This window comes from Schistocerca nitens, chromosome 7 (assembly GCF_023898315.1).
Source record: "Schistocerca nitens isolate TAMUIC-IGC-003100 chromosome 7, iqSchNite1.1, whole genome shotgun sequence".
Lineage (NCBI taxonomy): Eukaryota > Metazoa > Arthropoda > Insecta > Orthoptera > Acrididae > Schistocerca > Schistocerca nitens.
Genome location: NC_064620.1, coordinates 150,765,349 through 150,778,668, shown reverse-complemented (window position 1 = coordinate 150,778,668; position 13,320 = coordinate 150,765,349).

The window sequence follows — 13,320 nt, the reverse complement described above, 5'->3', positions numbered from 1 at the left end:
CTGAAGTCGGACCTCGCAATTTAGATTCCATTGACTAAGAGCATAGACGCCGATCATAGTCACAGTTTGATGTAACACAGCTTCTCATTCCCTTGATACGTTTTGTAAGTTACCACTTTTTGTCGTAGTTAATAAAACAGATTTTTTGAATATTTTTGTGCGATGAAGTTAAAGTCTTCTGGGTTGTTAGGCCGCGTCATGTTTCTTCTGAAATGTTCGACGTTTAGACTCCTATGCTGGGATCTTCCTCTGGATCTTTTGATGTCCACTACTGCTAGTGTTGTGCGATGTTTTTGCGACGTTTGGAAGTCAAATGAAGTCATGTTAAGAGTTCAAATGGTTCAAATGGCTCTGAGCACTATGGGACTCAACTTCTGAGGTCATTAGTCCCCTAGAACTTAGAACTAGTTAAACCTAGCTAACCTACGGACATCACAAACATCCATGCCCGAGGCAGGATTCGAACTTGCGACCGTAGCGGTCTTGCGGTTCCAGACTGCAGCGCCTTTAACCGCACGGCCACTTCGGCCGGCTGTTAAGAGTTACACAGTGCATACTGTTTAAAGTTAGTCATATAGTTGTTGTACCGAATTTACCTTAACTCAGTATAATGCAGAATCATGTTATCATGTTACACTTAATACATGCTGTACTAGAGTACTTGTAAATATATTCAAGCGGAACGTTGATAGATACACTGATTTTATACGGCACATCATCTGTGTCATCTTTGATACCAAATAGGTGTAATTCCGCAAAGGTAAGAGTGCATTGGATAGTTTCCTTAGAGAAATCTTCAGGCAGCGAAACAGTAACGTCTCGGACACTAAGGCAGCTGCCGGTACGAGGGAAAACAAACGTACGAGTGACTGTTTTGAAAACCAGGAAGGAAGTCATGTCGCCATGTTTAGATGCCGATACATACGTCAACAACGCAGTCTATCCGTTTCGTGTCATTGGACGACACATAGTTCCGAAGAAATGACGTCATGCACATTGAGATGAGTGAAAAACTAGCTTTCCTTAAAACAGAGCGATATTAATCAGACTGAAGTGGTAGAATGTTTGATTCTGAGAGCACTTGATGACTTTCAACAAACTTAAAACATAATTCGAAGCCTATTCTAAACTTCTTAATTAGTCTGTGAGTGAACAACCCCTAACTGATTAAGCCAACATAATGAGGGTTTTGCGTCTGTAGCCATAAAGTTCTTAAGTGTTTAAAGTTAAACATTTAACACCTTATCTCTTTTGTAAAGTATTCAAATGTCTGAAGGTACTTCGTACGTGGGAAGTTGACTTAGGTACGGTGGATTAGTGGTAGATAACTAGCGTCAATGGGAATGAGCGATACGAGTGGTCGGCTTTGCCTAGTGACGTAATATTAATGAATGCTTTCATCTCACCGTCTGGTGCGTATATCGTCGAAGCCAATTTGCTGACGAAGCCAGCGAATTTGAAAGCAAAAAATAAAAATTAAAAATAGAAAAATAATACTTGTAGCTTATCCCGAGGAATAAGTTAGGTTAGAAGGTGACAGTTTGGTTCTGAGTTGGCAAAGTCAACGAATTTGATACCAAATCGACCTGGATATGGTGACGGATTGATCTGTGCTTCAGCCGGTTTAAAAAAATCGCCAATAACATCACATTATAGTCGACATATTGTTCATGACGTATGTCACGTGTTTCCTATGTCACAGGTCGAAGACGACGACTCGTATCGAACATTCCTCTATATCCAATAACTGCTACACAACGACGGTGCAGAAATTCAATTAGTCAATAGGGGCAGCAATCTCGTATGGAATGTTTTGCTGCTCATCTGAAACATACATCTGCAAAGAAAAGTCAGTCGTATAATGTTATCTGCGGGCTTCAGCGTAAGATTAATTTAATGACAGGCCAATAAGCAATCACGTCTGTTCAGAGTGGCTGGTCACGTTACATGAAAAATGTATGTTCCGGTGGCCATATTGACAGTTACTGGCAAAACCGAAACAGCAAAATAAATGGAAAACTTAATTATAAACTCCATACATTGGCTTCTTGACAACATTTGATATATATTTGGACGTCACAGATTAATAACCAGGGTTTTAATTGTTACGCAACGGTCTTCATTACGCTGTTTACATTTACATCTACATCACTAGTCTGCAATTCACACTTAAATGCTTGACAGATGACTCACAGGACCACGTTCGACCCTTTCTAGATCATTCCACTCTCTAAAAATAAACATCTAAATCTTCCCGTACGAACCCCCATTTCTCTTATTTTATTACGATTGCCATTTCTCCCAACGTGAGTGGGAGTCAACAAAATACTGTCGCATACGAAGGAGAGAGTTGATGACTGAAACTTCATGAAAAGATGTTGCCGCAATGAAAAATGACTTAGTTGTAATTATTGTAAATCCAACTTGGATATCATATTCGTGACGCACTCTATCTAATTTCGCGATTGTACAAACCGAGTTGCCGTTCTGCGAGCATTTTCGATGTACTCCACCAGTCCTATATGATGAGGGTCCCATATCGCTAAGCAGTGCTCTAAAAAACAGAATCGGTAAGCGGAGTGAATGCAGCTTCTTTGGTAGGGTTATTACAGATTTCCCGCGATAATTTAAGTTTTTCGTAGATGTAATGCCTAGGTATTTAGGTGAAGCGACAACCGCTTAATTTATGCGATTTCCAGTGTAAACGAGACTTAACGGAATCTTTCTTTCATGTGGAGGCTCTCACGTCTGCTAATGTGCTGATTTCTTTTGTATGCGTCATCACAATGAAGTAAATTATTAACCTTATAATTGTACTAAAATCACGGTTCTCAGTATGTCAACTTGTGATAATAAGGCGATTTTTACGTATTGCTTACATTTGAAAATTGCATGTTCCTTCGACAGTTAAATTTCTCCTCATTATATTTTGGTTTTAGTAGATCATGACAATTAACTTCGCGATACCTTACGCGTTTCTGTTGTACTCAGCTTCGATTGGTCGATATAGGCTCTTCGAATCTCTTTGCATGGCCACTATGGCGATTTCTCATCTGGGGATTACCGAGCGAGGTGGCGCAGTGGTTAGCATACTGGACTCGCATTCGGGAGGACGACGGTTCAATGCCGCGTCCGGCCATCCTGATTTAGGTTTACCGTGATTTCCCTAAATCGCTCCAGGCAAACGCCGGAACGGATCCTTTGAAAGGGCACGGCCGACTTCCTTCCCTAATCCGATGAGACCGATGACCTCGCAGTTTGGTCTCTTCCCCCAAATAACCCAACCCCTCATCTGGGGAATCAGTCTGTTTTCCAACCAATGGGAAACCTTCGCGCGTTGGAGGCCACGAGGCCGTCCATCTTTGAAATAACATTCACCATTCTTTATGAATGAGACACACACACACACGCCGGTGTAATATTTTACAATATTTATTATTGCGAACCGTTTTTCGGCTGTTACGCCATCATCAGCTACAAAGATAAGTATCTTGTACCTCATGATGATGTAAAACCTGAATACTGATTGTTGTTGTTGTGGTCTTCAGTCCTGAGATTGGTTTGATGCAGCTCTCCATGCTACTCTATCCTGTGCAAGCTTCTTCATCTCCCAGTACCTACTGCAACCTACATCCTTCTGAATCTGCTTAGTGTATTCATCTCTTGGTCTCCCTCTATGATTTTTACCTTCCACGCTGCCGTCCAATGCTAAATTTGTGATCCCTTGGTGCCTCAGAACATGTCCTACCAACCAGTCCCCTCTTCTTGTCAAGTTGTGCCACAAACTTCTCTTCTCCCCAATTCTGTTCAATACATCCTCATTAGTTGTGTGAACTACCCATCTATTCTTCAGCATTCTTCTGTAGCACCACATTTCGAAAGCTTCTATTCTCTTCTTGTCCAAACTATTTATCGTCCATGTTTCACTTCCATACATGGCTACACTCCATTCAAATACTTTCAGAAACGACTTCCTGACAGTTAAATCTGTACTCGATGTTAACAAATTTCTCTTCTTCGGAAACGCTTTCCTTGCCATTGCCAGTCTACATTTTATATCCTCTCTACTTCGAATATCATCAGTTATTTTGCTCCCCAAATAGCAAAACTCCTTTACTACTTTAAGTGTCTCATTTCCTAATCTAATTCCCTCAGCATCACCCGACTTAATTCGACTACATTCCATTATCCTCGTTTTGCTCTTGTTGATGTTCTTCTTATATCCTTCTTTCAAGACACTGTCCATTCCGTTCAGCTGCTCTTCCAGGTCCCTTGCTGTCTCTGACAGAATTACAATGTCATCGGCGAACCTCAATGTTTTTATTTCTTTTCCATGGATTTTAATTCCTACTCCGAATTTTTCTTTTGTTTCCTTTACTGCTTGCTCAATATACAGATTGAATAACATCGGGGAGAGGCTACAACCCTGTCTCACTCCCTTCCAAACCACTGCTTCCGTTTCATGCCCCTCGACTACTGATTAGTCTACCAAATAACAAATATTTGTTGAATATTACACCAATGTTCTGTGTATTTCATTTATAATGCTTAAAATATTCCACCAAGAACCGACTGAGCAGTCAGTCAATGCAACCGCTCTATTAGTAGTGCCATTTCTTGTTTTATCCCATGCTCTGTTACGGTGGAGCTGTGCCTAGATTGCTTGGAACAGGGGTGACAATTTGTGCTGGTATAGAGATTCTATACTAACAAGAGAATTGGATGACATCGTTTCATTTATTTTCAATGGTGAAGTTTAGGTGCAGTGGGTAGATTATTTCGGCACTGATGCTCACGATACTCGGCAGTCAGGGATGCGGCAGTGTCCTTCCGCATGGTGAAATGGAAACTCGTAGGTTGCTCGGACATGATTAAATGGAAACTGACCATAGGTGACGTATATTTTCTTTTAACTCCATCTCGTTGTAGATTCAGAGCTATCACCCTCTCCTGTATTTTGCAAGAGTTAATTCCATTGTTTAAAATCGTCTATTGAGATATTAATATTACGATCATTAATGTGAAATTGATTTTATATATGTTTTTTCAGTACCCATGTCTGCTTGTAAATGAGGCCCTTTCGTCTGGCAACAATCCATGCGTTTATTAGCGAATTTCCTTTTGAATTATTTACGCTCAAATCAGTTTATTCATGTATCACCCGTGTCTGATACTATGCCACGTTGCATGGTCGCCATCTTGTTGTAACTCTTGGATCATATTCGCGGCCCATGCATGTGCTGTTGTATCAGACGTTATACCGAACTGCTGTCTCCAAACTTTAGTAAAAGTAGTTTCGTTGTGCATGCTATCGGGTTACAGTTGCAGACAAGGTAGGCCGACGACTACTTGTTGCGAAGTGATATCGCACATAATTATAACCTTAGGTGGAACTTATATTCATAAATTACATAGTGATTTTTTTGTGCTTCAAGTCAATGAGGCAATGTCCTCATTAGAACTGAAGGACGATATAAGCAGACGGCAACGGTAAACTTTTATTCAATTGTAGACCACTTTCGTTAGTCACTGAGCAATGTTTAAACGATAGCTACGCCAAACACACACATACAGATTATACACTGGTGAGCGAAATAAACTGGTACACCTGTCTAATCTCGTGTAGTGCCCCGCGAGAAAGCAGAAGTGCCGCAACACGAAGTGGCATGGACTAGACTAATGTCTGAAGTAGTGCTAGAGGGAAATGACACAATGAATAATGCAGGGCATTCCATAAATCTGTAAGACTACGAGCGAGTGGAAAGCTCTTCTGAACATCATGTAGCAAGGCATCCCAGATACGCACAATAATGTTCCTCTCTGGGGAGTTTGGTGGCCAGCGGAAGTGTTCAAACTCACAAGAGTGTTCCTGGAACCACACTACAGCAATTCTGGACGTGTGTGGTGTTGCATTGACCTGCTGGAATTGCCCAAATCCGTCGGAATGCACAATGGATTTGAATGGATGCAGGTGATCAGACATGATGCATACGTACGTGTCACCCGTCAGAGTCGCATCTAGACATATCAGGGATCCCGTATCACTCCAACTGCACACGCCCCACACCATTACAGAGCCTCCACCAGCTTCAACAGTCCCCTACTGCCATGCACCGTGCGTGGATTCATGAGGTTGTCTCCATACCCGTTCACTTCCATCCGCTATATACAATTTGAAACGAGACTCGTCCGACCAAGCAACATGTTTGCAGTCATCAACCATGCGATGTCCGTGTTGATGGGCCCAGGCTACGCGTGAAGGATTTTGTCGTGCAGTCATTAAGAGTACAAGAGTGGGCCTTCGGCTCCAAAAGCCCATATCGATGAAGTTTGGTTGAATGGCCCAGCATTGAAATCTGTAGCAATTTGTGGAAGGGCTGCACTTCTGCCGCGTTGAATGATTCTCCTCCGTCGTTGGTGGTCCCGTTCTTGCAGGATCTTTTCCAGGCTGCAGCGATCTGCCGGATTCCTGATATTCACGGTATACTCGTGAAATGACCGTACTGGAAAATCCTCATTTAATCTGTACCTCGGAGATGCTGTGTCCCATCGCTCGTGCGGCGGCTATAACACCACGTTCCAGCTGACTTACATATTGATAACCTGCCATTGTAGCAGCAGTAACCGATGTTAAAACTGCGCAGAACACTTGTTGTCCTATACAGGCGTTGCGGACCGCAGCGCCGTATTCTGCCCGTTGACGTATCTCTGTAAATGAATATACATGCCTATAACAGTTTTTTTGGCGCTGCAGTGTCTTAAGTTACTTAACTATGATAGTAAATTCAAAGGAAATCAGCAGAATTCGTATATACGGAATTTTGGATCGTTGACGATGAAGCAGTGACTTCGAAATGTACTTTGCCGACGGATATGCTATTCAAAAGACAATAAATATGTTTTATTATTAACTTATGAGAAGCGTAGTTATGTCTCCTATTGGCAGCAGATGTTCATGCGTCGCATGTTCTGTTTTTGTGGATCGTATTCCTCGCAAATTTGTTTTAGCTTAAACATTTATCGTTAAACAGTGAGGTGTGGGCGAAGTGTTCTCTTCCTTTTGCAGTCCACGGCGTTATGTCAGTACGATCCCAAATGCCCGACCTAGTAGCACCATGCACTCGCCTGGAGGTAAAAATAGAACTGGAAGCTCAGGCTGCGCAAATACGCGCGGGGACCGCGGGCAAAACAAGTTCTGCCGGTGAGGGAAGGGAACTGCACTTCTGTTCCAAAACAAACAACCAGAACTACGCAACTCTTTGTGGCGGAGCACTCCAGGTAACAGTCCCAGGTCGACCCCTTTGTTCGTTTTAGTTTGAAGAATGTTTCATGCACACGCTGCTGCTACGACGAAGTTTGTTTGCAAGGTTCTTTAATGCACAGGCGTCCTACAACAGTATGTTATGTTCATCTGAGGTCGCACAATGACAAAATACAGAGCAGAAATGTGCTGAATACGGCGCGAAAATACGCTGAAACAGTGTACGTTTCGGCCATTATTTCTATATTTACATGACCGAGGAGGTGGAACAGCTTAGAGGCTGATATTGCAGATTTACACTCAAGCGCCAAAGAAACTGGTATAGACATGCGTATTCAAATACAGACATAGGTAAACAGGCAGAATACGGCTCTGCGGTCGGCAATTCCTAAATAAGACAACAGATGCCTGGCACAGTTGTTAGATCGGCGTCTCCTGCTTCAATGGCAGGTCATCAAGATTGAAGTGAGTTTGAAAGTGGTGTTGTAGTCGGCGCACGAGCGATGGGACACAGCATCTCCGAGGTAGCGATGAAGTGGGGATTTTCCCGTACGAGTGTACCGTAAATATCAGGAATCGGATAAAACATCAAATCTCCGTCATCGCTGGGGCCGTAAAAAGATCCTGCAAGAACGGGCCGATGACTACTGAAGAGAACTGTTCAACGTGACAGAAGGGCAACGCTTCCCCAAATTGCTGCAGATTTCAGTGCTAGGTCATCAACAAGTATCAGCGTATAAACCATTCAACGAAACATTATCGATATGGGCTTACGGAGCCGAAGGCCCACTCGTGTACCCTTGATGACTGCAGGACACAAAGAATTACGCCTCGCCTGGGCCGGTCAACACTTAAATTGGACTGTTGATGACTCGAAATGCATTGCCAGGTCGGATGAGTCTCGTTTCAAATAGTATAGAGCGCATGGAAGCGTACAGGTATGGAGACAACCTTATGAATCCATGGATCCTGCATGTCAGCAGGTGATTGTTCAAGCTGCTGGAGGCTCTGTAATGGTATGGTCCTGTGCAGATGGAGTGATATGGGACCCCTGATACACGGGACACGTACGTAAGCATTCTTTCTGGTCACCTGCATCCACTCATTTCGATTGTGCATACCGACGGACTTGGGCAATTCGAGCAGGACAATGCAACACCCCACACGTCCAGAATTGCTATAGACTGGCTCCAGGAACACTCTTCTGAGTTTAAATACTTCAGATCGCCACCAAACTCACCAGACATGAATATTATTGTACATATCTGGGATGCCTTGCAGCGTGACGTTCCACTCCGTCTTACTCTTAGGTATTTATGGTCAGCTCTGCAGGATTCATGGTGTCAAATCCATGCAGCACTACTTCAGGCATTAGTCGAGTCTACGCCACGTCATGTTGCTACACTTCTGCGTGCTCGCCGGGACCCTACACGATATTAGGCAGGTGTACCAGTTTCTTTGGTTCTTCACTGTATATTTAGCGTATTTTAAAGCTACTTATGCTAATAGTTTCATTATGAGCTTTGACTAATTTTACTTCACTGCATGTTTACTTCACTCATCATGTTTTAAGAAGTACTATAAAAGTAAACTTAGATCCATTATTTCGACCCTAGTTACTCAGTACATACGAACACTTGTCGAAAATCGTGTTTTGACATAAAAGTCATTTTATGAAATATTAGGGATGTCGACTTACAAGTTCTTTTACGTATAATTCTTCTTATTATTATTATTATTTGGCATTGCAGCCCTTGATTTGCCTTGGCTTCTTCAACAATCTACCCACATACGTTTGTTCTCTGCTTTTTTTTCCATTCTCATACCTCCATCTTGCTAAGATCAGCCACGAAGGTCCAGCCGTCTAGCTCTTGGTTGGCACTTACTGCTGGTGGAATACAATCTGCAGTAAGCTACGACGGCTGGTACGGTAGTGGGGGTGATACACCGACCTCTGCACATTCCCATATGGTGCACGATGGTACAGTGTTGGCAGTTTCTCGTTTTCATGCATGTGCTTTCACAATGCACGCGATTACTAGATAAACTTTTGTCATACCGAGCGAGGTGGCGCAGTGGTAGCACACTGGACTCGCATTCGGGAGGACGACGGTTCAATCCCGCGTCCGGCCATCCTGATTTAGGTTTTCTGTGATTTCCCTAAATCGCTCCAGGCAAATGTTGGGATGGTTCCTTTCAAAGGGCACGGCCGACTTCCTTCCCTAATCCGATGAGACCGATGACCTCTTTGTTTGGTCTCTTCCCCAAAAACAACCCAACAACCCAAACTTTTGTCTTGAATCTGGATGAGGAATCGCTTTCTGACCTCAATGTCAGCATTTTCCTTCACCCCATGAACCATGGACCTTGCCGTTGGTGAGGAGGCTTGCGTGCCTCAGCGATACAGATAGCCGTACCGTAGGTGCAACCACAACGGAGGGATATCTGTTGACAGGCCAGACAAACGCGTGGTTCCTGAAGAGGGGCATCAGCCTTTTCAGTAGTTGCAGGGGCAACAGTCTGGATGATTGACTGATCTGGCCTTGTAACACAAACCAAAACGGCCTTGCTGTGCTGGTACTGCGAACGGCTGAAAGCAAGGGGAAACTACAGCCGCAATTTTTCCCGAGGGCATGCAGCTTTACTGTATGGTTAATGATGATGGCGTCCTCTTGGGTAAAATATTCCGGAGGTAAAATAGTCCCCCATTCGGATCTCCGGGCGGGGACTACTCAAGAGGACGTCGTTATCAGGAGAAAGAAAACTGGCGTTCTACGGATCGGAGCGTGGAATGTCAGATCCCTTAATCGGACAGGTAGGTTAGAAAATATAAAAAGGGAAATGGATAGGTTAAAGTCAGATGTAGTGGGAATTAGTGAAGTTCGGTGGCAGGAGGAAGAAGACTTTTGGTCAGGCGAATACCGGGTTAGTCAAACAGGGGTAATGCAGGAGTAGGTTTAATAATGAATAAAAAAATAGGAATGCGGGTAAGCTACTACAAACAGCATAGTGAACGCATTATTGTGGCCAAGATAGACACGAAGCCCACGCCTACTACAGTAGTACAAGTTTATATGTCAACTAGCTCTGCAGATGACGAAAAAATTGGAGAAATGTATGATTAAATAAAAGAAATTATTGAGATAGTGAAGGGAGACGAAAATTTAATAGTCATGGGTGACTGGAATTCGGTAGTAGGAAAAGGGAGAGAAGGAAACGTAGTAGGTGAATATGGATTGGGGGTAAGAAATGAAAGAGGAAGCCGTCTGGTAGAATTTTGTGCAGAGCATAACTTAATCATAGCTAACACTTGGTTCAAGAATCATGAAAGAAGGTTGTATACATGGAAGAACCCTGGAGATACTAAAAGGTGTCAGATAGATTATATAATGGTACGAGAGAGATTTAGGAACCAGGTTTTAAATTGTAAGACATTTCCAGGGGCAGATGTGGACTCTGACCACAATCTATTGGTTATGAACTGTAGATTACAACTGAAGAAACTGCAAAAAGGTGGGAATGTAAGGAGATGGGACCTGGATAAACTGACTAAACCAGAGGTTGTACAGAGTTTCAGGGAGAGCGTAAGGGAACAAATGGCAGGAATGGGGGAAAGAAATACAGTAGAGGAAGAATTGGTGGCTTTGAGGGATGAAGTAGTGAAGGCAGCAGAGGATCAAGTAAGTAAAAAGACGAGGGCTAGTAGAAATCCTTGGGTAACAGAAGAAATATTGAATTTAATTGATGAAAGGAGAAAATATAAAAACGCAGTAAATGAAGCAGGCAAAAAGGAATACTAACGTCTCAAAAATGAGATCGACAGGAAGTGCAAAATGGCTAAGCAGGGATGGCTAGAGGATAAATGTAAGGATATAGAGGCTTATCTCACTAGGGGTAAGATAGATACTGCATACAGGAAAATTAGAGAGACCTTTGGAGAGAAGAGAACCACTTGTATGAATATCAAGAGCTCAGATGGAAACCCAGTTCTAAGCAAAGAAGGGAAAGCAGAAAGGTGGAAGGAGTATATAGAGGGTCTATACAAGGGCGATGTACTTGAGGACAATATTACGGAAATGGAAGAGGATGTAGATGAAGATGAAATGGGAGATATGATACTGCGTGAAGAGTTTGACAGAGCACTGAAAGACCTGAGTCGAAACAAGGCCCCGGGAGTAACAACATTCCATTAGAACCACAGACGGCCTTGGGAGAGCCAGTCGTGACAAAACTCTACCATCTGGTGAGCGAGATGTATGATACAGGCGAAATACCCTTAGACTTCAAGAAGGATATAATAATTCCAATCCCAAAGAAAGCAGGTGTTGACAAATGTGAAAATTACCGAACTATCAATTTAATAAGTCACGGCTGCAAAATACTAACGCGAATTCTTTACAGACGAATTGAAAAACTAGTAGAAGCCAACCTTGGGGAAGATCAGTTTGGATTCCGTAGAAATATTGGAACACGTGAGGCAATACTGACCCTACGACTTATCTTAAAAGCTAGATTAAGGAAAGGCAAACCTACGTTTCTAGCAATTGTAGACTTAGAGAAAGCTTTTGACAATGTTGACTGGAATACTCTCTTTCAAATTCTGAAGGTGGCAGGGGTAAAATATAAGGAGCGAAAGGCTATTTACAATTTGTATAGAAACCAAATGGCACTTATAAGAGTTGAGGGACATGAAAGGGAAGCAGTGGTTGGGAAGGGAGTGAGACAGGGTTGTAGCCTCTCCCCGATGTTATTCAATCTATATATTGAGCAAGCAGTGAAGGAAATAAAAGAAACATTCGGTGTACGTATTAAAATCCATGGGGAAGAAATAAAAACTTTGAGGTTCGCCGATGACATTGTAATTCTGTCAGAGACAGCAAAGGACTTGGAAGAGCAGTTGAACGGAATGGATGGTGTTTTGAAGGGAGGATATAAGATGAACATCAACCAAAGCAAAACGAGGATAATGGAATGTAGTCGAATTAAGTCGGGTGATGTTGAGGGTATTAGATTAGGAAATGAGGCACTTAGAGTAGTAAAGGAGTTTTGCTATTTGGGGAGCAAAATAACTGATGATGGTCGAAGTAGAGAGGATATACAAATGTAGACTGGCAATGGCAAGGAAAGCGTTTCTGAAGAAGAGAAATTTGTTAAAATCGAGTAAGTGTTAGGAAGTCGTTTCTGAAAGTATTTGTATGGAGTGTAGCCATGTATTGAAGTGAAACATGGACAATAAATAGTTTAGACAAGAAGAGAATAGAAGCTTTCGAAATGTGGTGCTACAGAAGAATGCTGAATATTAGATGGGTAGATCACATAACTAATGAGGAGGTGTTGAATAGGATTGGGGAGAAGAGAAGTTTTGCCCGCATCTCGTGGTCGTGCGGTAGCGTTCTCGCTTCCCACGCCAGGGTTCCCGGGTTCGATTCCCGGCGGGGTCAGGGATTTTCTCTGCCTCGTGATGGCTGGGTGTTGTGTGATGTCCTTAGGTTAGTTAGGTTTAAGTAGTTCTAAGTTCTAGGGGACTGATGACCATAGCTGTTAAGTCCCATAGTGCTCAGAGCCATTTGAACCATTGGAAGAGAAGTTTGTGGCACAACTTGACTAGAAGAAGGGATCGGTTGGTAGGACATGTCCTGAGGCACCAAGGGATCACCAATTTAGTATTGGAGGCAGCGTGGAGGGTAAAAATCAGAGGGAGACCAAGAGATGAATACACCAAGCAGACTCAGAAGGATGTAGGTTGCAGTAGGTACTGGGAGATGAAGAAGCTCGCACAGGATAGAGTAGCATGGAGAGCCTCATCAAACCAGTCTCAGGACTGAAGACCACAACAACAACATATACGTAGAGGGCAGACCGGATGGTCACCCATCATAGTGCATGCCTACTCCGACAGAGCTTAACTGTATGGCAAGTGGGGCGCACTTAGCTCTTCTGAAGGCAACTGAGGAGCTACTTGATGGGGAAATAGTGGCTCCGGTCACGAAATCTGATAACGGCCGGGAGAGCGGTGTGCTGACCACGTGCCCCTCCAGATCCGGATCCAGTGAGGCCTA